The sequence below is a fragment of the Papio anubis genome, chromosome 7 (genome assembly GCF_008728515.1).
Source record: "Papio anubis isolate 15944 chromosome 7, Panubis1.0, whole genome shotgun sequence".
NCBI lineage: Eukaryota > Metazoa > Chordata > Mammalia > Primates > Cercopithecidae > Papio > Papio anubis.
Window position 1 is genome coordinate 112429094 of NC_044982.1, and position 24936 is coordinate 112454029.

The following is a 24936-nucleotide window of genomic DNA, read 5'->3' on the forward strand; positions in this document are numbered from 1 at the left end:
GCTAATTTTTGTATTTTTAGCAGAGACGAGGTTTCACCAGTGTTGACCAGACTGGTCTTGATCTCCTGACCTCAAGTGATCCGCCTGCCTTGGCCTCCCGAAGTTCTGGGATTATAGGCATGAGCCGTCAACGCCCGGCTGGGGGAGATTTTTAAAACAGTCTAGAAATACATCTAAATACTTGAGGAAATTTAGTATATATGACTGTGGTATATAGTATTTGCAAAAGATGGCCAGAAGAAGTTGAGCCCTTTCTGAATACATGCCCCTTTGCAGTATAACTTTGCTGTTTCTCCTATCAAGAAGTGGACTCTGTTTCCCTTCCTCTTGAACTTCTGGACCTGTGACTTGTTTTAGCCCATTGAAAGCTGTAGAAGTGATATGTGACTTCCAAGCCTTAGCCTCATGGGTCTATGGTTTCTGTTCTCACCTGCACTTTCTTATTCTTCGGTAACTGCCATGTAAGGAAGCCTGGGTCAGCCTCCTTGTGAGTGAGAAATCACGTGAAGGAACAGGCTCAGTTGTCCCAGCTGTCCCTTCTGAAAACCCTAGACAAGGGATCAAGGCCATCCAGGACCAGTTAGCACCTAGCCGGTTACGTTAGGTGAGACCAGAAGAATTACCTAGCTGAGCCCAGATCAAACTGCCCGGAGCAAATAGTTGTTTGAAGACACTGAGTTTTGAGGCAGTTTGTTTCACAGCAAGTAATAACTGATACAATGACAAAGGTGGAATTCCAAGTCATTAGGGAAAGGATAAGATTAGCCAGTAAATGTTGTTGAATACTCTTTTCACTCCTTATTCTAGCAGTTAAATTGCTGATTAATCAAAGACGTAATGATAAAAACATGAAACTGTAAAAGCACTAGAAGAAAACAGAGGAAATGTCAAAGTCCCTTCTAAATAAACTTCTAGACACAGGAGTCAGAGAAGAAAAGACTGATGAATTTGACTCTATCAAAGTGAAAACTTTATGCTTGGTTAAATACCATAAAGAAAAAAGAGGGGTAGAAATATTTACAACAAAAATGATACAGAGCTCATGTTATATATAAATACCTTGTATAAATTAATATGAGCAAGATCATTCATCGGTAGGAAAAAATATTGGATATGATCAGGTAATATAAGGAAAAGGAAGTTAAAAGTGCCCAATTTGTTTTACTTTTGAAATTCCAAACTACTTAATTGGATTTTTAAAAATTATATTTATAGACATTTTAATGCTGTGAGGAAATGCTTATGATGATTGCAAACTTTTAATTTTGATACAGTATGAGCTTTTTCCATTAAAATGATAAGAGGCCTTAAAGGATAGTAATGCTACTTAAATTCAAATTTCTGTATACATCTTCCCCAAAACTGTATATATCAACAAGGAAAGCAAATTAAGTAATCAATACTTCATATCTATACTATATCTAGGAGACATAGATGGCTACCAATGTATGTTTTTTTCATTTTTTAAAATGGTGATGAAATACATACAGCAAAATTTACTATCTTACTCATTATTAATACAGTTTAGTGATATTAAGTACATTCATATTGTTGTGTAGCTATTACATCATCCATCTCCAGAACTATTTTTATCTTACAAAACTAAAACTATACCCATTAAACAATAATTTCCCATACCTCCTGTTCCTAGCACTTGGCAACCACCATTCTACTTTCTATTATTATGATATTGACTACTCTGGGTAACTCATATAAGTGTAAATATACAGTATTTGTCTTTTTGTGATAGGCTTATTTCATTTATCATGATATCCTCAAGATTTATCCATGTTGCACCAAGAATAAGAATATTCATCCTTGCTAGGGCAGAATAATACTCCACTATATGTGTTGCTTATCCATTAATCTGTCGTTAGACATTTGGATTGCTTCCGCTATTTAGCAATTATGAATAATGCTGCTGTGAACATGGGTATACAAATATGTCTTTGAGTCCCTGCTTTTCATTCTTTTCTGTATATACCCAGAAGTGGAATTGCTAGATGATATGACAGATCTATTTTTGATATTAATATGTTGAGGAACCAGCACACGGTAGCTATACCATTTTTTACATTCTCATCAGCTCTGCACAAGAGTAACAATATCTCCACATCCTCATCAGTACTTGTTATTTTCTGCTTTTTTTGATGGTAGCCATCCATATAGTTGAGATAGTATCTCATTTTAGTTTCGGATTGCATTTACCTAACAATTAGTGGTGTTGGACATCTTTTCATGTGCTTTTTGGACATTTGTATATTCTTCTCTTTTTCAGACAGAGTCTCGCTCTGTCGCTCAGGCTGGAGTGCAATGGTGGGATCTCAGCTCACTGCAACCCCCAGCTCCTGGGTTCAAGCAGTTCTCCTGCCTCAGCCTCTCAAGTAGCTGGGATTACAGGTGTGTGCCACCACGCCCAGCTAATTTTTTGTATTTTTAGTAGAGATGGAGTTTCACCATGTTAGCCAGGATGGTCTCAATCTGCTGACCTTGTGATCCGCCTACCTTGGTGTCCCAGAGTGCTGGGATTACAGGCATGAGCCACCGTGCCTGGCCTCATTTGTGTGTGTGTCTATATATGTATATACACATACACACATTTTTGTTTTTGAGATGAACTCTTGCTCTGTAGCCAAGCTGGAGTGCAGTGGCGCGATCTCAGCTCACTGTAATTCTGCCTCCTGGATTCAAGGGATCCTCCCACTTCAGCCTCCCAAGTAGCTTGGGACTACAGGAGTGTGCCACCAACTCGGATAATTTTTGTATTTTTTTGTAGGGATGGGGTCTTACCATGTAGCCCAGGCTGCTTTCGAACTCTTGGGCTCAAGCAATCTGCCCCACTCAGCGTGCTATTACATCTTCTTTAAGTGCTTGGTAGAATTCACTAGTGAATCCATCAAGTCCAAGGCTTTTCTTTAATGAGAGATTTTGATTACTAATCGACTTAATTATATATCTTTTAGATCTTATATTTCTTCATCATTAGATTTTGACATATTTTGGGTTTCTAGGAAGTGGTCTGTTTTGTGTAGGTTATCCAATTTATTGCCATACAGTTGTTAATAGTACTCTCTTTGAATCCTTCTTAGGTATGTAGAATCAGTAGTAATGTGCCCACTTTCATTTCTGAATTTAGCAATTAGTTTATTTTCATAGTCAATCTAGCTAAAGGTGTGTCAGTTTAATTGTCTTATGGAAGAGCCAGCTGTTGGTTTCATTGATTTTTCTCTCTATTATAAAATTCTGTTTCATTTATCCCTGTACTAATCTTTATTATTCTTTCTGAAGGAAATAATAAAGCTTTGGGTTTAGATTTTTCTTCTTCTTCTACTTTGTTAAATGTAAATGCTTATAAATGTCCCCCTTCTTTCACTGTGTCCCATACATTTTGATATGTTGTGCTTTCATTTTCATTTGTCTGTATTTTCTGATTTTTCTTTGACTACTTTTGTGATTCATTGGTTGTGTAAAAATGTGTTATTTTTCACAAATTTGTGAATTTTTCAGGTTGATTTTTTTGTTACAGATTTCTAACTTCATCCTGTTGTGGTCAGAGAATACACATTGTATGACATCTATCTTTGTGAATCTATTGAGTCTTCATTTGTTTGTTTGTTTTTGTTGTTTGTTTTTTCACTTTTAAGTTCAGGGTTACAAGTGCAGGTTTGTTACATAGGTAGTAAACTTGTGTCGTGGGGGTTTGTTGTACAGACTATTTCATCACCCAGGTATTAAGCCTAGTACTCCTTAGTTATTTTTCTTGGTCTTCTCCCTCCTCCCACCGTCCATCCTCCAACAGGCCCCAATGTATGTTGTTCCCCTCTATGTGTCTATGTGTTCTTATCTTTTAGCTCCCACTTATAAATGAGAACATGGGATATTTGGTTTTCTCTTCCTGTGTTAGTTTGCTAAGGATAATGGCCTGCAGCACCATCCATGTCCCTGCATAGGACATGATCTCATTCCTTTTTATGGCTGTATTATATTCCATGGTGTATACATACCACATTTTCTTTATCCAGTCTATCATTCATGGGCATTTAAATTGATTCCATGTCTTTGTTACTGTGAATAGTGTGGTGATGAACATATGTGTGTGCATATGTCTTTATAATAGAATGATTTATATTCCTTTGGATATATATCCAGTAACGAGATTGCTGTGTTGAATGGTATTTGTGTCTTTAGGCCCTTTGAGGAATCACCACACTGTCTTCCACAGTGGCTGAACTAATTTACACTCCCACCAACAGTGTGTAAGCATTTCTTTTTCTCTGCAACCTTGCGAGCATCTTTGATTTTTTGACTTTTAAATCATAGCCATTTTAATTGGTATGACATGGTATCTCATTATGGTTTTGATTTGCATTTCTCTAGTGATCAGTCATGTGGAGCTTTTTTTCATATGATTTTTGGCCATATGTATATCTTCTTTAGAAAAGTGTCTGTTTATGTCCTTTGCCCACTTTTTAATCGGGTTTTTTTTTCTTGTAAATTTGAGTTCCCTATATATGCCAGATATTTTGTGGGATGTATAGTTTTCAAGAATTTTCTCCCATTCTGTAGTTTGTCTGTTTACCCTGTTGATAGTTTCTTTTGCTGTTCAGAAGCCCTTTAGTTTAATGAGATACCATTTGTCAATGTTTGCTTTTGTTGCAAGTGCTTTTGGTATCTTTGTCATGAAATCTTTGCCCATGCCTGTGTCCCAAATGGTATTGTCTAGGTTGTCTTCTAGGGTTTTTATACTTTTGGGTTTTACATTTAAGTCTGTAATCCATCTTGAGTTAATTTTTGTACATGCTATAAGGAAAAGGTCCAGTTTCAGTCTTCTGCATATGGCTAGCCAGTTATCCCTGCACCATTTATTGAATAGGGAATCCTTTTCCCATTGCTTGCTTTTGTCAGGTTTGTTGAAGATCAGATAGTTGTAGGTGTATGGCCTTATTTCTGGGCTCTCTATTCTGTTCCATTGGTCTGTGTATCTGTATTATACCAGTACCATGCTGTTTTGGTTACTGTACCCCTGTAGTATAGTTTGAAGTCAGGTAGCATGATGCCTCCAATGTTACTCTTTTTGCTTAGGATTACCTTGGCTACTTGGGCTCTTTTTTGGTTCCATATGAATTTTAAAATAGCTTGCTTTTTTTTTTTTTTAGTTCTGTGAAGAATATCAATGGTAGTTTAATGGGAATAGCTTTGAATTGAATAAATTGCTTTGAGCAGTATGGCCATTTTAATGATATTGAATCTTCCTATGGATGGGCATGGAGTGTTTTTCCATTTCTTTGTGTCATCTCTGATTTCTTTGAGCAGTGGCTTGCAGTTTTCCTTGTAGAGATATTTTACCTCTTAGTTAGCTGTATTCCTAGGTATTTTATTCTTTTTGTGGCAATATGGAATGGGAGTTAGTTCCTGATTTGACTGTCAGCTTGACTGTTGGTGTATAGGAATACCAGTGATTTTTGCACATTGAGTTTGTATCCTGAGACTTTGGTGAAGCTGTTTTTCAGCTCAAGAAACTTTTGGAGGGTTGGGCACAGTGGTTCGTGCCTGTAATCACAACACTCTGGTAGGCCACAACAGGCGGATTGCTTGAGTTCAGTTCGAGACCATCCTGGGCAACATAGCAAAACCCTGTCTTTACTAAAAATACAAAAAAATTAGCCAGACATCGTGGCTTTCACCTGTAGTTCTAGCTACTCAGGAGGCTGAGGTGGAAGAATCACCTGAGCCTGGGAAGTCGAGGCTGCAGTGAGCCAAGATTGCACTACTGCACTCCAGCCTGGGCAACCAGAGTGAAACCCTGTCTTAAAAAAAAAAAAGCAGCAGCAGCTTTTTGGGCTGAGACTGGGATTTTCTAAATACAGAATCGTGTCATCTGCAAACAGGGATAGTTTGAGTTTCTCCTCTATTCCTATTTGAATACCCTTTATTTCTTTCTCTTGCCTGATTGCCCTAGCCAGAACTTCCAGTACGATGTTGAATAGGAGTGGTGAGAGAGGGCATTCTTGTCTTGTGCCGGCTTTCAAGGGATATGCTTCCAGGTTTTGCCTGTTTAATACAATGTTGACTATGGGTTTATTATAAATGGCTCTTATTATTTTGAGGTATATTCCTTCAATACCTAGTTTATTGAGAGTTTTTAACATGAATGGATGTTAAATTTTATCAAAAGCCATTTCTGCATCTATTGAGATAATCATGTGGTTTTTGTCTTTAGTTCTGTTTATGTGATGAATAATGTTTATTGATTTGCTTTGTTGAACCAACTTTGCATTCTGAGGTTGAAGCCTACTTGATCATGGTGGATAAGCTTTTTGATGTGCTACTGGATTCCATTTACCCAGTATTTCATTTTGGATTTTTGCATCAGTGTTCATCATGGATGTTTGCCTGAAGCTTTCTTTTTTTGTAGTATCTGCCAGGTTTTGGCATCAAGATTATGCTGGCCTTATGGGATCTGTTAAGGCAGAGTCCCTCCTCCTCAGTTTTTTGCAATAGTTTCAGTAGGAATAGTACCAGCTTTTCTTTGTACATCAGGTAGACTTCAGCTGTGAATCCTTCTGGTCCTGGGCTTTTTTTTTTTTTTTTTTGGATGGTAGGCTATTACTGTCTCAATTTCAGAACTCATTATTGGTTTGTTCACAGATTCAATTTCTTTCTTGTTCAGTCTTGAGAAGCTGTATGTGTCCAGAAATTTATCAATTTCTTTTTCATTTTTTTCTTATGTTTTCTTCTAAGACTTTTATAGTTTCGAATCTTACATTTTTTATGTTTTAAGATTTTTGTATATTGTATGAGACTGGTGTTCAATTTCATTTTTTTGCACAAGGATACTCTGTTTTCCTAGCACCATGTTGAAGAAACTGTTCTTTCTCCATTGCATGTTCTTGGTGCCCTTGTCAAAGATCAATTGACTGTGAATGTGTGGACTTATTTATGAATTCTCTATTCTATTCTATTGGTCTGTAGGTCTATTTTTATGCCACTATCATACTGTTTTGATTAGTTTGTAATATAATTTAAAGTCAGGAAGTGTGATGCCTCCAGTTTTGTTCTTTTTGCTCAAGATTGATTTAGCTATTTGGGGACTATTGTTGTTCCATTTGCGTTTTAGGATTGTTATTTGTATTTCTGTAGAAATGGTTTTGGAATTTTATAGGGGTTGCACTGAATATGTAGATCACTTCGGGTATTATGGTCAATTTAACAATATTAATTCTTCCAATTCATGAACATGGGGTATCTGTCCATTTATTTATGTCTTTTTAAATTTCCCTAATCAGTGTTTTATACTTTTCAGTGTATAAGTCTTTTACCTTTTTAATTACTAATTTTTTGTTTTTCTTGTTAATGTAAATGGAATTGTTTTTCCAATTTCCCTTTTAGATAGTTTGTTGTTTATATATAGAAATCTTAGTGACTTTTGTATGTTGATTTTAACTTTACTGAATTTGTTTATTAATACTATCATGATTTTTTTCTGGAAACTTTATGGTTTTCTTTGTGTGTGATTTTGTCATATCCAGTTATTTTACTTCTTTCCCAAATTGGATGCATTTTATTTATTTTTCTTGCTTAATTGCTCCAGTTAGGAGTTCCAGAACTGTACTCAATAGCAATGGTGTTAGTAGGCATCCTTGCCTTGTTCCTAATCTTTCAGGAAAACTTTCTATTTTGCATGAGGTCTGGGGCTGATTGTGGACTTGTGTGATAGTCATGCTGGATTTCTTGAGGGACATGCATGGTGGTGCTGGCTGGGGTGACATTAGGGTGTAGAGGATGGTGGGTGACTCAGCTGGGGTTTGGGAAGACATAAACTGTGGGGTCAGTGATGTTGAAAGCTGGGAGTGGGCACACAGGGCTATGCTGGCAGTGGTTTTCTCAGTTGCAGAGTCTCTTGGGGTCCTCTGTAGAGTAGGCCACTGAGCACCACAGTGGCATCATGGGAGGGGAAAAGTAATTATTTTAAACTATGTCAGAGCATTCCGTTCTTACCAAGCCCTGCCCTCAGGAAAGAAAAAGCTATTTCACCAGAGTCTAACCTTCTGGGGTTTTATCATAGCCAATTCTACCTGGTCAAATGGGAAAACCCAACTCTTAAACGTTCATTAGCCATGCTCTTCCACATAAGGGGGAAAAAAAGAGAAGCACTGGTTAAAGTAACAGTCAAGCTGCATAGGCTCACCAAAAGAGTGAAATCTAATCATAGAATTATAGAACATTTACCCTGCTTTCACCTCTTACCATGATTTTACTAAAGGCTTATTTACTACCATAGTTCCATTTACCCAGTACATCATGTCCATCTTTCAAAAAACTGACAGGATATACTAAAAGGCAAAAAATGCAATTTGAGGAGACTGAACTAGCATCAGGTTCAGAGTCAAATACAGCAAAAATGTTGGAATTACTGGATCAGAAATTTAAACAACTATGAATAATATGCTAGGGCATTAATGGAAAAAGTGGACAACATGCAATGACACATAGATAATATAAGCTGGGAGATAAAATTTTTTAAAGTGAGACCTTTTAATCAAAGATCTCGTTCTGTTGCCCAGGCTGAAGTGCAGTGGCATGATCATAGCTTACTGTAACCTCAGCCACCTGGGCTCAGGCAACTCCCAACTCAGCCTCCTGAGGAGTTAGGACTACAGGCACATGCCACCATGCCCAGGTTTTTTTTTTTTTTTTTTTTTTTTTTTTTTAAAAGAGACAAGATCTCACTATATTGTTGTCCAGGCTGATCTTGAGCTCCTGGCCTCAAGCAGTCCTCTTGCCTCAGCCTCCCAAGGCACTGGGATTATAGGTGAGAGCCATTGTGCCCAGCCCAATATTCTAAGAAACAATAAAAATAGAAATGCCAAAATTTAAAAACACGGTAACGGAAGTGGACACTGCTGTTGACAGGCTCATTAGTAGACCAGATAGCTGAGGAAATAATTTCAACTTGAGGATATGACAAGGAATACTATATGGAAGTTACTATATGAAAGGAATAGTAACTTCCAAAAGTGAAAAGCAATTTAAAGAAGACTGGGGAAAAAGTGAACAGAGTATCTAAAACCGTGGGACAACTACAAAAAGGTATAACATACATGTAGTTGGGATATCAGAAGGGAAAAGAAAGTGAGGAGGAACAGAAGCAGTATTTGAAACAATGATGACTGAGAATTTTCCCCAAATTAGTGACAGACACCAGATCCTAGATCCAGGAAGTTTGGAGAATAGGAGAACACCAAGCAAGATAAATGCTTCCCCAAAAAAATAAAAACAAAAAATTCTACCTGTGAGTGTTATCATATTCAAATTGCAGTAAATCAAAGAGAAATGAAAAATCCTGAAAGACACCAAAGGGAAAAGAAGCACCATACCTATATGGGAGCAAAGATTAGGAAAAAAACTCACCAACCTAAAATTCTGCACTGTGCAAAGTTACACTTCAAAAATGAAGAAATAAAAACTTTTTCAGATAAACTAAATTGAGGGAATTTGTTGCTATTAGACTTGCCTTGCAGGAAATGTTAAAAGAAGTTCTTTAGAGAGAAGTTAAATGATACAGGTCAGAAACTCAGATCTGTATAACAAAAGGAAGAATTTTGAAGAATGAATAAACATAGATAAAATAACATATTTTTCTTATTAATTTAACAGATAACAGTTTGTTCAAAACAATAATAGCAACAATGTTTTCTATTATGTATGCTTATGTGTTGACCCTTAAACAGCATCAGTTTGAACTACCCAAGCCCAATGATGTGCAGATGTTTTCAACCAAACAGGGATTGAAAATACAGTATTCTCAGGATATAAAACTCATGGATATGGAGGGCTGACTTTTCATATTTGCAGATTCCAAGGGGCCCACTGCAGGACTTGAATATGTGCAGAATTTGCTTTACATGGGGGTCCTGGAACCAATCTCACACATATACCAAGGGATGACTGTATATTTATTTCTAAGTGAAATGAATGACAGCAATGATAGAAGGGATAAGAAGGCAGAATGAGGAATATTTTGTTATTATAAGGTACTTCACAGCACTACCTGTGAAGCAGTATAGTGTTATTTGAAACTGGGCTTGGAATAATTATAAATGTGTTCTGCAAACTTAGTTTGCAACTATGAAAGTAGAAATAAGAAATATACAGTCATACATCACTTAACAATGAAAATATGTTCTGAGAAATGTGTCCTTAAGCAATTTCATCATTATTTGAACATCAGAGTATACATACACAAACCTAGATAGTGTAGCCTACTATACACTTAAGCTATATGGTATGGCCTATAGCTCTTAGGCTACAAACCTGTATGCCATGTTACTGTACTGAATACTATAGGCAATTGTAACAAAATGATAAATATTTGTGTATCTAAACGTAACTAAACATAGAAAAGATACATAAAAAATACAGTATTATAACCTTTTGGGACCACTGTCATATATGCAGTCTGTCAGTGAAACATCCTTATACAGCATATGACTGTAATTGATGTGCTAAGAGAGAATATGTAATCATATAAAATGCTAATTTAAAACCATCAAATAACCAGGCTAAATAAGAAAACTCACATACATATCGTTAGATAGAGAAAAAACTTATTTGACAACATCCATCGCCCATTCATGATGGAACACCATTGTTCTTATTTTGGAATATATATACTGCCATTACTTTTTAAATAAAATGCATAATTTTCAACTTCTATTCTGTGTATCCACATTAACATTTTCTTTAATTCTCAATATATTTTTTTCTTTGGTTTTTCTTACTAGTATTAGAAATTTCTTCTGTTGTTTTTTTTTTTTTGAGTAAACTTTTCAGAGGTGGTTTTTTATTGGTCCTTTCCAAAAATTGCTTTAAAATGTATAGATTCGATCTTTTTGTTTTCTATTTTGTTTTCACTTTGACTTCATTTCTTCTTTTATCCATCTTATTGTGTTTTTGTAGAGAGTGTTTTTGTTTTTATTCATCTCCACATAATTGGTATTGATTTTATTTTGAATCCAAGAGTTATTTAGAAATATTTTAAAAAAATAGTTTCTGGGTGGGGCGTGGTGGCTCATGCCTGTAATCCCAGCACTTTGGGAGGCTGAGGTGGGCAGATCGCCTGAGGTCAGGAGTTCGAGACCAGCATGGCCATTATGGTGAAACCCTGTCTCTACTAAAAGTACAAAAATTAGCCAGGCATGGTGGCAAGTGCCTGTAATCCCAGCTACTTGGGAGGCTGAGGCAGGAGAATTGCTTGAACCTGAGAAGTGGAGGTTGCAGTAGGCTGAGATCGTGCCATTGCACTCCAGCCTGGGTGACAAGAGTGAGACTTCATCTAAAAATATATATATATATATGTGTGTGTGTGTGTGTGTGTGTGTGTGTGTGTGTGTATATATATACTTTCCAAGTATACTATTTTTCTATTAGGTTTGCTTAATTTTAAGTGTATATGTTGTTCAGTGATTTCTGCCTTTGGAATTTGGGATCTTCTTTCTTAATACAGTTTACTAATTGTAACTATTCCTTATTTTTTGAAAAGTATGTTATATGTTTGGTACAAAGTGTGTAATATCATAATAGATATTTCTGTGTTTTTTCTAGCATTTTATTATGAAATTTTTCAAGAATTCAGAAAAGTTGGAAAGAATTTTACTGTGGAAACTTATATATCCTCTACATATATTCTGTAATTATTTACTATACTTAATCACATTTATTCATTTTCCATCCCTTTATCCATTATCAATCCATCAGATTTTGATGCAGAAAGTAAATTGCATACATCAGTGTATTCTTCCCCCAGTATTTCAACATGCATGTTATTAACTGAAGTTCATTATTTGTTTATCCTTGTTTGTGTGTTTGTTTTGAGATAAAATTTACATGTAACAAAATGCACAGATCTTAAGGGTGACATTTGATAAATTTTGACAAATGCATACACTGAGTATTTTAAACGTGTCTCAAAATTTGCACAGTATCATCATCCCAGAAGGTTATTATATATCCTTGGTCAAACCCTTTACTCCCACCCAAGAGGCAACCACTATTCTGATTTTCTTTCATCATGGATTAGAATGGCCTGTTGTAGAGCTTGTCTTTCACCACAGATGAGAATCGTCTGTTGTAGAACTTTCTATAAATGTAATCAAATAGTATGTACTCTTTTATATAAGCCTTCTTTCATTCAGCATGTTTTTGTGATTCACCCATGTTGTGTTTATCAATTCATTCCTTTTTATTACTGGATAGTACTCCTATGAGTAAATGTAGCCTTGATTTGTTTGTGTATTCCACTAATGATGGATACTTGGGCTCTTTCTACATTTTGGAAATAAATTTTGGATATAAGTTTTCATTTTCTTGGGTGAATACCTAGGCATGAATGTGCAAAGTCCTTTGATATGTGTATGTTTAGGTTTATAAGTAACCATGAGACCTTTTTTTCAAAGTATTATTACCATTTTACCTTCCTTCCAACAATGTGTGAGAGTTCCTGTTGTTTCATATCCTTGGTAATATTTGATGTTGTCAATCTTTTTAATTTTAGGCATTCAGGTGGGTATGTAGTGGCATTTAAAAATTTTATTTAGAATTTCCATGATAATCCTAATGGTGTTGAGTGTCTGCTCATGTATGTGTAGGCCATTTATTTCTTCATATGGCAAGTGTTTATTCAGATATTTTGCCATTTTTGGTGAATTATCTTTTTTTTAATTATTGAATTGTAAATATATACTTGTGTATGTTTTTATTATTTTTAAAAAATATAGCAGATAACATTATGTTTAATACATATTCATTTTATTACTGCTAGAAACTGGGTGCTGGCAAAAGTTTTTCTTTTTTTTAATTATACTTTAATTTCTGGGATACATGTGCAGAACATGCATGTTTGTTACGTAGATATACATGTGCCAAGCTGCACCCATCAACCCATCATCTATATTAGGTATTTCTCCTAATGCTGTCCCTCCTCTATCCCCTTACCCCATAACGGGCCACAGTGTGTGATGTTTCCTTCCCTGTGTCCATGCATTCTCATTGTTCAGCTCCCACTTATAAGTGAGAACATACGGTGTTTAGTTTTCTGTTCCTGTGTTAGTTTGCTGAGAATGACGGTTTCCAGCTTCATCCATGTCCCTGTAAAGGACATGAACTCATCCTTTTTTGTGGCTGTATAGTATTCCACAATGTATATATGCCACATTTTCTTTATCCAGTCTATAATTGATGGGCATTTGGGTTGGTTCCAAGTCTTTGCTATTGTGAACAGTGCTGCAATAAACATACATGTGCATGTGTCTTTATATTAGAATGATTTATAATCCTTTGGGTATATACCCAGTAATGGGATTGCTCAGTCAAATGGCATTTCTAGTTCTAGATCCTTGAGAAGTCGCCACCCTGTCTTCCACAATGGTTGAACTAATTTACACTGCCACCAACAATGTAAAAGTGTTCCTATTTCTCCACATCCTCTCCAGCATCCATTGTTTCCTGACTTTTTAATGATCGCCATTCTAACTGGCATGAGATGGTATCTCATTGTGGTTTTGATTTGCATTTCTTTAATGACCATTGATGATGAGCCTTTTATCATATGTTTGTTGGCCGCATAAATGTCTTCTTTTGAGAAGTGTCTGTTCATATATCTTTGCCCACTTTTTGAAGGGGTTGTTTGTTTTTTCTTCTTGTAAATTTAAGTTCCTTCTAGATTCTGAATATTAGCCCTTTGTCAGATGGATAGATAGCAAAAACATTCTCCCATTCTGTAGGTTGCCTGTTCACTCCGATGATAGTTTCTTTTGCTATGCAGAAGCTCTTTGGTTTAATTACATCTCATTTTTGTCAATTTTGTCTTCTATTGCCATAGTTTTTGATATTTTAGTCATGAATTCTTTGCCCATGCCTGTGCCTGAATGGTATTGCCTAGGTTTTCTTCTAGGGTTTTTATGATTTTAGACCTTACATTTAAGTCTTTAATCCATCATGAGTTAATTTTTGTATAAGGTGTAAGGAAGGGGTCCAGTTTCAGTTTTCTGCATATGGCTAGCCAGTTTTCTCAACACCATTAATTAAATAGGGAATCCTTTTCCTCTTTCTGGTTTTTGTCAGGTTTGTCAAAGATCAGATGGTTGTAGATGTGTGGCATTATTTCTGAGGGCTGTGTTCTGTTCCATTGGTCTATATCTCTGTTTTGGTACCAGTACCATGCTGTTTTGGTTACTGTAGCCTTGTAGTATAGTTTGAAGACAGGTAGCGTGATGCCTCCAGCTTTGTTCTTTTTGCTTAGGATTCTCTTGGCTATACAAGCTCCTTTTTGGTTCCATATGAAATTTAAAGTAGTTTTTTCTAATTCTGTGAAGGAAGTCATAGGTAGCTTGATGGGGATAGCATTGAATCTATAAATTACTTTTGGCAGTATGGCCATTTTCACAATATTGATTCTTCCTATCCATGAGCATGGAATGTTTTTCATTTGTGTGTGTCCTCTCTTACTTCCTTGAGCAGTGGTTTGTAGTTCTCCTTGAAGAGGTCCTTCACATCTCTTGTAAGTTGTTTTGCTACTTATTTTATTCTCTTTGTAGCAATTGTGAATGGGAGTTCACTCATGATTTTACTCTCTGTTTGTCCATTATTGGTATATAGGAATGCTTGTGATTTTTGCGCATTGATTTTGTATCCTGAGACTTTGCTGAAGTTGCTTATCAGCTTAAGGAGATTTTGGGCTCAGACGATGGGGTTTTCTAAATATACAGTCACGTCATCTTAAACAGACAGTTTGACTTCCTCTCCTCCTATTTGAATACCCTTTATTTCTTTCTCTTGCCTGATTGTCCTGGCCAGAACTTCCAATACTATGTTGAATAGGAGTAGTGAGAGAAGGCATCCTTGTCTTTGCTGGTTTTCAAAGGGAATGCTTTCAGCTTTTGCCCATTCAGTATGATCTTGGCTGTGGGTTTGTCATAAATAGTTCTTATTATGTTGAGATACGTCCCATCAATACCTAGTTTATTGAGAGTTTTTAGCATGAAGGGGTGTTGAATTTTATCAAAGACGTTTTCTGCATCTATTGAGATAATCTTGTGGTTTTTCTCATTGGTTCTGTTTATGTGATCGATAGTACTGATTTGTGTATGTTGAACCAACCTTGCATTCCAGGGATGAAGCCAACTTGATCATGATGGATGAGCTTTTTAATGGGCTGCTGGATTCGGTTTGCTAGTATTTTATTGAGGATTTTCGCATCAGTGTTCATCGGGGATATTGGCCTGAAATTTTGTTTTTTTGTTGTGTCTCTGCCTAGTTTTGGTATCAGGATGATGCTGGCCTCATAAAATGAGTTAGGGAGGAGTCCCTGTTTTTCTATTGTTTGAAGTAGTTTTAGAAGGAATGGTACCAGCTCCTTTTTGTACCTCTGGTAGAATTTGGCTTTGAATCCGTCTGGTCCTGGGCTTTTTTTTTTGGTTGGTAGGCTATTACTGCCTCAATTTCAGAACTTTTTATTGGTATATTCAGGTTTTCTTCTTCTTTCTGCTTTAGTCTTGGGAGGGTGTATGTGTCCAGGAATTTATCCATTTCTTCTAGATTTTCTAGTTTATTTGCATAGAGTTGTTTATAGTATTCTCTGATGGCAGTTTGTATTTCTGTGGGATAAGTGGTAATATCTTCTTTATCATTTTTTATTGTGCCTATTTGATTATTCTCTCTTTTCTTCTTTATTCCTCTGGCTAGTAGTCTATTTATTTTGTTAATCTTTTCAAAAAACCAGCTCCTGGATTCACTGATTTTTTTTTTTTGAAGGGTTTTTCGTGTCTCTGTCTCCTTCAGTTCTGCTCTGATGCTAGTTATTTCTTGTCTTCTGCTAGCTTTTGAATTTGTTTGCTCTTGCTTCTCTAATTGTTCTAATTGTGATGTTAGGGTATTCATTTTAGATATTTCGTGCTTTCTCCTGTGTGCATTTAGTGCTATAAATTTCCCTCTAAACACTACTTTGGCAGTGTCCCAGAGATTCTGGTATATTTTGTATTTGTTCCCATTGATTTCAAAGAACTTACTTATTTCTGCCTTAATTTTGTTATTTACCCAGTACTCATTCAGGAGCAGTTTTTTCAGTTTCCATGTAGTTGTGCAGTTTTGAGTGAGTTTCTTAATCCTGAGTTCTAATTTGGTTGCATTGTGGTCTGAGAAACTGTTATGATTTCTGTTCTTTTGCATTCGCTGATGAGTGTTTTACTTCCAATTATGTGGTCAGTTTTAGAATAAGTGTGATGTGGTACTGAGAAGAATGTATATTCTGTTGATTTGGGGTGGAGGGTTCTGTAGATGTCTATTAGGTCCACTTAGTCCAGAGCCGAGTTCAAGTCCTGAATATCCTTGTTAATTTTCTGTCTTGTTGATCTAATATTGACAGTGGGGTGTCAAAGTCTCGCACTATTATTGCGTGGGAGTCAAAGTCTTTTTGTACGTCTCTAAGAACTTGCTTTATGAATCTGGGTGCTCCTGTATTGGTTGTATATATATTTAGGATAGTTAGCTCTTCTTGTTGCATTTATCCCTTTACCTTTGTGTAATGCCCTTCTTTGTCTCTTTTGATCTTTGTTGGCTATAAGTCTGTTTTATCAGAGACTAGGATTGCAACTCCTGCTTTTCTTTTGCAATTTGCTTGGTAGATCTTCCTCCATCCCTTTATTTTGTGCCTATTTTTGTCTTTGCACATGAGATGGGCCTCCTGAATACAGCACACCAGTGGTTCTTGACTCTATCCAATTTGTCAGTCTGTGTCTTTTAATTAGGGCATTTAGCCCATTTACATTTAAGGTTAATATTGTTATGTGTGAATTTCATCCTATCATTATTATTCTAGCTGGTTATTTTGCTGGTTAGTTGATTCAATTTCTTCATAGTGTTGATAGTCTTTACAGTTTGATATGTTTTTGCAGTGGCTGGTACCAGTTTTTCCTTTCCATATTTAGTGCTTCCTTCAGGAGCTCTTATAAGGCAGGCCTGGTGGTGACAAAATCACTCAGCATTTGCTTGTCCGTAAAGGATTTTATTTCTCCTTTGCTTATGAAGCTTAATTTGACTGGATATGAAATTCTGAGTTGAAAATTCTTTTCTTTAAGAACGTTGAATATTGGCCCCTACTCTCTTCTGGCTTGTAGGGTTTCTGCAGATAAATCTGCTGTTAGTCTGATGGGCTTCCCTTTGTGGATAACCTGACCTTTCTCTCTGGCTGCCCTTAACATTTTTTTCCTTCATTTCAACCTTAGTGAATCTGATGATTATGTGTCTTTGGGTTGCTCTTCTAGAGGAGTATCTTTCTGACGTTCTCTGTATTTCCTGAATTTGAGTGTTGGCCTGTCTTGCTAGGTTGGGGAAGTTTTCATGGATAATATCCTGAAGAGTGTTTTCCAACTTGGTTCCATTCTCTCTGTCACTTTCAGGCACACCAATCAAACGTAGTTTTGTTCTTTTCACATATTCCCATATTTCTTGGAGGCTTTTCTCATTCCTTTTTTTCTCTAATCTTGTCTTCATGCTTTATATCATTTAGTTGATCTTCAGTCTCTGATGTCCTTTCTTCCGCTTGATTGATTCAGCTATTGATACTTGTGTATGCTTCACGAAGTTCTTGTGCTGTGTTTTTCAGCTCCATCAGGTCATTTATGTTATTCTCTAAACTAGTTATTCTAGTTAGCAATTCCTCTAACCTTTTTTCAAGGTTCTTAGCTTCCTTGTGTTCGGTTATAAGATGCTCCTTTAGCTCAGAGGAATTTGTTATTACCCACCTTCTGAAGCCTACTTCTGTTAATTTGTCAAACTCATTCTCCATCCAGTTTTATTCCCTTGCTGGCAAGGAGTTGTGATCCTTTGGAGAAGAGGCCTTCTGGTGTTTGGAATTTTCAGCCTTTTTGCGCTGGTTTTTCCTCATCTTCCTGGATTTATCTACCTTTGGTCTTTGGTGTTGCTTACCTTCGGATGGGGTTTCTGTGTGAATGTCCTTTTTGCTACTGTTGATCATATTCCTTTCTGTTTGTTAGTTTTTCTTCTAACAGGACCCTCTGCTTCAGGTCTACTGGAGTTTGCTGAAGGTCCACTCCAGACCCTGTTTGCCTGGGTATCACCAGTGGATGCTGCAGAACAGCAAAGATTGCTGCCTGTTTTTTCCCCTGAATGCTTGTCCCAGAGGGGTACCCACCAGATACCAGCCAGAGCTCTCCTGTATGAGGTGTTTGTTGACCCCTGCTGGGAGGTGTCTCCCAGTTAGGAGGCACGGGGGTCAGGGACCCACTTGAGACCGTAGTTTGTCCTTTATTTGAGCTCGAGCACTGTGCTAGGAGATCTGCTGCTCTCTTCAGAGCCAGCAGGCTGGAACATTTAAGTCTTCTGAAGCCGTGCCCTCAGCCATCCCTTCCCCCAGGTGCTCTGCCCCAGGGAGATGGGAGTTTTATCTATAAGCCCCAGACTGGGGCTGCTGCCTTTCTTTCAGATATGCCCTGCCCAGAGAGGAGTCTAGAGAGGCAGTCTGGCTACAGGAGCTTTGCTGAGCTGTGATGCCTCCACCCAGCTCGATCTTCCCAGTTGCTTTGTTTACGCTGTGAAGGGAAAATTGCCTACCCAAGCCTCAGTAATGGCAGGCACCTCTCCCCACACCAAGCTCGAGCTTCCCAGGTCGACTTCAGACTGCTATGCTGGCAGCAAGAATTTCAAGCCAGTGGATGTTAGCTTGTTGGCCTCTATGGGGGTGGGATCTGCTGAGCAAGACCACTTGGCTCCCTGGCTTTAGCTGCCTTTCCAGGGTAGTGAATGGTTCTGTCTCAGTGGTGTTCCAGGCGCCACTGGGGTATAAAAAAAAAACTCCTGCAGCTAGCTCGCTGTCTGCCCAAATGGCCACCCAGTTTTGTGCTTGAAACCCAGGGCCCTGGAGTCATAGGCACCCGAGGGAATCTCCTGGTCTGCGGGTTGCGAATACCTTGGGAAAAGCATAGTATCTGGGCTGGAGTGCACCATTCCTCAAGGCACAGTCCCTCAAGGCTTCTCTTGGCTAGGGGAGGGAGTTCCCCAAACGCTTGTACTTCCTGGGTGAGGCAACACCCCACCCTGCTTTGGCTCGCCCTCCATGGGCTGTACCCACTGTCTAACCAGTCCCAATGAGATGAGCCAGGTACATCTATTGGAAATGCAGAAATCACCCGCCTTCTGCGTTGATCTCGCTGGGAGCTGCAGAATGGAGCTGTTCCTTTCGGCCGTCTTGCCAGTCACCAAACGTTTTTTTAGAAAGGACCAGGTTGTGAACATTTTAGGGTTTATGGGCCTAAAGTGAGGGTCTATATTTAAGGCTTTGTGAGTCTCACTTATTCAACTATCTATCTTTGTAGCATAAGGGGGTCACAGAGAATACATAAATGAATTTGTGTGACCATGTTCAAATAACATTTTATTTGAGCAGTGGGCTGTGGGCTGTAGTTGGCCTAACGCTGCTTTAACAATTACATAAAGTCATAATTGAAATGCCTCTTTATTTCTAAAATATTTTCCTTTCCTCTAAGATACCATTTTTAAAATATTTTAATTTCATTCCTAAGTATTACCTATTTTTATATACCTATATATAGAACCTATATAACCTATATATTACTTATACATCTCTGCATATATATAACATAGATATTATATATATAATCGATAGATAGATAGATAGATAGATAGATAGATAGATACACATTTTTTGAGACACATGGTCTCACTCTGTTGCCCAGAGTGGGGTGCAATGGTACAATCTCACCTCACTACAGCCTCAAGCTACCAGGCTCAGGCAGTCTACCCACCTCAGCCCCCCAAGTAGCTGGGACTACAGGCACGTGCCACCCTGTCTAGATAATTTTTGTATTTTTTGTAGATATGGGATTTTGCCATGTTGCCCAGACTGGTCTCAAACTGCTAAGCTAAAGCAATCCACCCACTTTGGCCTCCCAAAGTGCTGGGATTATGGGCATGTGAAAAAAAAAGCAAAAATTAGCCAGACATGGTGACATGTGCCAGTAATCCCAGCTATTCAGAAAGCTGAGGTGGGAGAATTGCTTGAGCCCAAGAGGCTGAGGCTGCAGTGAGCCATGATTGCACCTCTGCGCTCTAAACTGGGCAACAGAGTGAGACCCTGTCTCAGAAAATATATATATATATATATATATAAAGAATATTCTGTAATATATTCAACAACTACCCTATTGTTGCCCATATACGTTTTTCCCCTTTCTATTGTTTTTGTTATTGCCACAGACAAGAACTTTGTGTATATGACATTGTATATATGTAATTTTGCGGGGCAGAAAACCAAACTGGCCTCCTAGGCATGCAACCCTGCGCTCAGAAGGGTTCCACACTGGTTTAAGTAGACTAATGCTATCTTGAAATTGTTAATACATTTGAATGAAGGACCCTGCATTTTTCTTTTTCTTATTTTGTATAAATTTAAGGGTTGAGGTACAAGTGCAATTTTGTTACAAAGATATATTTCATAGGGGTGTAGTCTGGGCTTTTAGTGTATCTATCACTGATATAATGTTCATTATACCCATTAAGTCATTCTCATCATTCACCACCCTGCTTGCAGTTATGATTCTTCATTGTCTATCCTCTATGTCCATTGTCCACACTCTTATGTCCATGTGTACACATTATTTAGCTCCCACTTAAAGAAGATGCAGTATTTGTCTGTTTCTGAATTATTTCACTTAAAATAATGGCCTTCACTTCCACCCATGTTGCTGCAAACATACATGATTTCATTTTTTAAATGACTGAATAGTATTTCCTTGTGTGTATGTATCACATTTTCTTCATCCAGTCATCTGTTGATGGACGCTTAGGTTGATTCCTTATCTTTCCTGTTGTGAATAGTGCTGTGATAAACATACAAGTGCAGCTATCTTTTTGATAAGATGATTTCTTTTCCTTGGGGTAGATATCCAGTAGTGGTATTGCTGGATCAAATGGCAGTTCCATTTGTAGTTCTTTGAGAAATACTCATTCTGTTTTCCATAAAGGTTGTACTATTTACATTCCCACCAATGTTCTATAGGTATTCCCTTTTCTCTGCATCCCCATCAACATCTGTTTTTTTGTCTTTTTAATAATAGCCATGCAAATTATGTACCCACTCTTGCTTAGAAATGAAAATTTTTGGGCCAGAGGCTATGTGCATTCTGATTTTAATAGAACCTTGCAGTTTTTATAGTATGTTTATACTCTGCCAACAGTTATGACAGTTCTCTTTCCCTCAAATAGGATGCTATTGAAAAAAATACATTTTCCATGTTTTCATAGGCTGTTTATTCAAATATATAAACTTGTGTTTTACTTCGTGAGTTAAAAATCAGACTTAATTTTCACCCAAACCTCCATTTCCAACTTACAACATAAAATTCTATCTAGTCACACTCTTGAAAATGGCAGATAGGAGGCAGGACTAAATTGCAGGTCCCACTTGGATAGACAGAGCAGTGTGTGGAGACTTGCATTGTGAACTTTTGCTCCACGAACTACTGCAGGAATATACCAGGAAAGCTGAGAGAACCTACAGACCGTCTGAAGGAAGTAGATTGCTCCTACAGGACCTGGGAGACAGTCCAAATACAGTGAGTGCCCAAATTGTGAAAGTGGAAAGGAGGATGGTCCACCTCCAAACACACACAGGGGAACCTGAAGTTCCAGATCATGGGGGAAGGATTTGACCTTACCTGGAGCTGAGTCATTTTAGAGAGCAGCGTGAAATACAGGGGTAGAGGAGGCTGCGGGAGAACCCCGTGGGCTCTCTGGTCCCCCAGGGAAGCCATTTTTGATTTGTCTCACAAGGGTCCTTCCAGAGGGCTGCCATAGAAACTGGGAAAAGACCACAGGGAGAAGGAAACCTCCAGCAGAACTTTGTAACAATTCCAACCAAACGCGAAGTCTCCTGGCCAGAACTTGAGGGAGAGCATGAATCCGGTGTTCAGGCTCAACAGGCAAGGAGGTGTGAAAGGCCTCCTTGCTTTCTCAGCGGGGAGGCTGGTAGCCTCAGGCACGTTCTCAGCTCAGCTCGCCCACTGCCTGGAAACAAACTTAGTGCTGTCCCAGGGCACAGTGGGAGTGACACCAGTCTTTTGGGTTGCATGGGAGCTTGGTAAGGCCTGTGACTGCCAGCTTTTCCCCACTTCCCTGACAACCTGTATGACACAGCAGAGACAGCCATAATCCTCCTGGGAACATAACAGCATTGCGGCAGCAAGCCCCACCCAAGGAGAATCTGAGTTTAGACACGCCTAACCCTGCCCCCACCTGATGGTTCTTCCCTAGCCACCCTGGTAGCTGAAGACAAAGGTCATATTCTGTTGGCTGTTCTTGGGCCCCACTTACTGCCAGATCCTCCCCTGCTACTACAGCTGATTCTCTCTTGAAAATGCTACCTCCTGACAGGAGGCCAACCAACACAAAACTAGTATATTAAATGACTACAACTAAGGACCCTTACAGAGTCCATTTCATTCCCTTGCCATCTCCACGGCTGGCATCCACGGCTGAGAGACCTGAAGAAAGTTCACATTACAGATATCTGTGCAGACACCCCCTAGTACCAGCCTGGAGCCTGGTAATCCTGCTGTGTGGCTAGATCCAGAAGAGAACAGTCATTACAGTTCAGCTCTCAGGAAGCCACATCCCTAGGAAAAGACGGAGAGTACTACATCAAGGGAACAGCCCATGGGACAAAAGAATCTGAACAGCAGCTTTGAGTGCCAGATCTTCCCTCTGACATAGCCTACCCAAATGAAAAGGAACCAGAAAAACAATTCTGGTAATATGGCAAAACAAGGTTCTTTAACACCCCCACCAAAAAATCACACTAGCTCACCAGCAATGAATCCAAACCAAGAAGAAATCCTTGATTTGCCTGAAAAGGAATTCAGAAGGCCAATTATTAAGCTAATCAAGGAGGCATCTGAAAAAGGTGAGCTCCAATTTAAGGAAATAAAAAAAAGATAGAAGATATGTGGGGGAAAATCTTCAGTGAAATAGCATAAATAAAAAACAATGACAACTTTAGGAAATAAAGGACACAGAGAAATGCAAAATGTACTGAGAAGTGTCAGCAATAGATCTAACAAGCGGAAGAAAGAACTTCAGAGCTTGAAGACAAGGTTTTAAAATTAACCCAAGTCAACAAAGACAAAGAAAAAAGAATTTTAAAAAATGAACAAAGCCTCCAAGAAATTTGGGATTATGTTAAATGACCAAACCTAAGAATAATTGACATTCTGAGGAAGACAAGAAGTCTAAAAGTTTGGAAGACATATTTGGGGGAATAATCAAGGAAAACTTCCCCAGCCTTGCTACAGATCTAGACATCCGAATACAAGAAGCTCAAAGAATACCTGGGAAATTCAACACAAAAAGATCATTGCCTAGGCACATTGTCATCAGGTTAACTAAAATCAAGACGAAGAAAAGAATCTTAAGAGCTATGAGGTAAAAGCACCAGGTAAACTATAAAGGACAACCTATCATTTTAACAGCAGATTTCTTAGCAGAAACCCTGCAAGCTAAAAGGGATTAGGGCCCTATCTTCAGCCTCCTTAAACAAAACAATTATGAGCCAAGAATTTTGTTTCCTAATGTAAATCACGAGTTAATGGGTGCAGCACACCAACATGGCACATGTATACATATGTAACAAACCTGTACCCTGTGCACATGTACCCTAGAACTTAAAGTATAATAAAAAAAAGAAAAATAACCCATACATCCTTGCTTCTGAGTAGATTAGTGAATAGTCTATGTTCCTACTACTAATCATATAAATATTTTTAGCAAAATGAAATAAATGAATAAAAATTCATAAATATTTTCAACCAAAAAAAAATGTTTCCAGTGAAACTAAGTTTAATAAGGAAAGATACAGCCCTTTTCAGACAAACATGCTGAGAAAATTTGCCACTACCAAGCCCTAAAAGCACTGCTAAAAGGAACTCTAAATTTTTTTTTTTTTTTTTTTTTTTTTTTTTGAGATGGAGTCTCACTCTGTTGCCCGGGCTGGAGTGCAGTGGTGCAATCTCAGCTCACTGCAAGCTCCGCCTCCCGGATTCACGCCATTCTTCTGTCTCAGTCTCTTGAGTAGCTGGGACTACAGGCGCCCGCCACCATGCCCGGCTAATTTTTTGTATTTTTAGTAGAGACAGGGTTTCACCATGTTAGCCAGGATGGTCTTGATCTCTGACCTCGTGATCTGCCCGCCTCAGCCTCCCAAAGTGCTAGGATTATAGGCGTGAGCCACCGCACCTGGCCAAGGAGTTCTAAATCTTGCAACAAATCCTAGAAACACATCAAAACAGAACCTCTTTACAGCATACATCTCACAGGACCTATAAAACAAAAATACAATTTAAAGGACAAACAAGTTATACAGGCAACCAACAGCACAAATGGATAGTACCTCACATCTCAATACTCATGTCGAATGTAAATGGCCTAAATGCTCCACTCAAAAGATACAGAATTGCAGAATGGATACGAATTCACTCACCAAGTATTGCTGCCTTCAAGAGGCTCACCTAACTCATAAGGACTCACATAAACTTAAGGTAAAGGGGTAGAAAAAGACATTCCATGCTAATGGAAACCAAAAGCGAACAGGAGTGGCTATTCTTACGTCAGACAAAGCAAACTTCAAAGCAACAGCGGTTAAAAAAGACAAAGAGGGACATTATATAATGATGAAAGACGTACAATAGGAAAATATCACAATCCTAAACATATATGCACCTAACCCTGGAGTTCCCAAATTTATGAAACTACCACTACTACTACTACTACTACTACTACTACTACCACCACCTAAGAAATGAGAGAGATAGTAGCACAGTAATAGTGGGGGACTTCATTACTCCACTGACA

At 38.1% G+C, this 24936-nt stretch overlaps 1 protein-coding gene across 20 annotated transcripts in view; it reads left to right on the forward strand.

Annotated features, from left to right (window-relative positions):
- The window catches only part of SCAPER (S-phase cyclin A associated protein in the ER), a 553621-nt gene that overhangs the window by 285803 nt on the left and 242882 nt on the right, over positions 1–24936 (forward strand). The window lies entirely within an intron of this gene.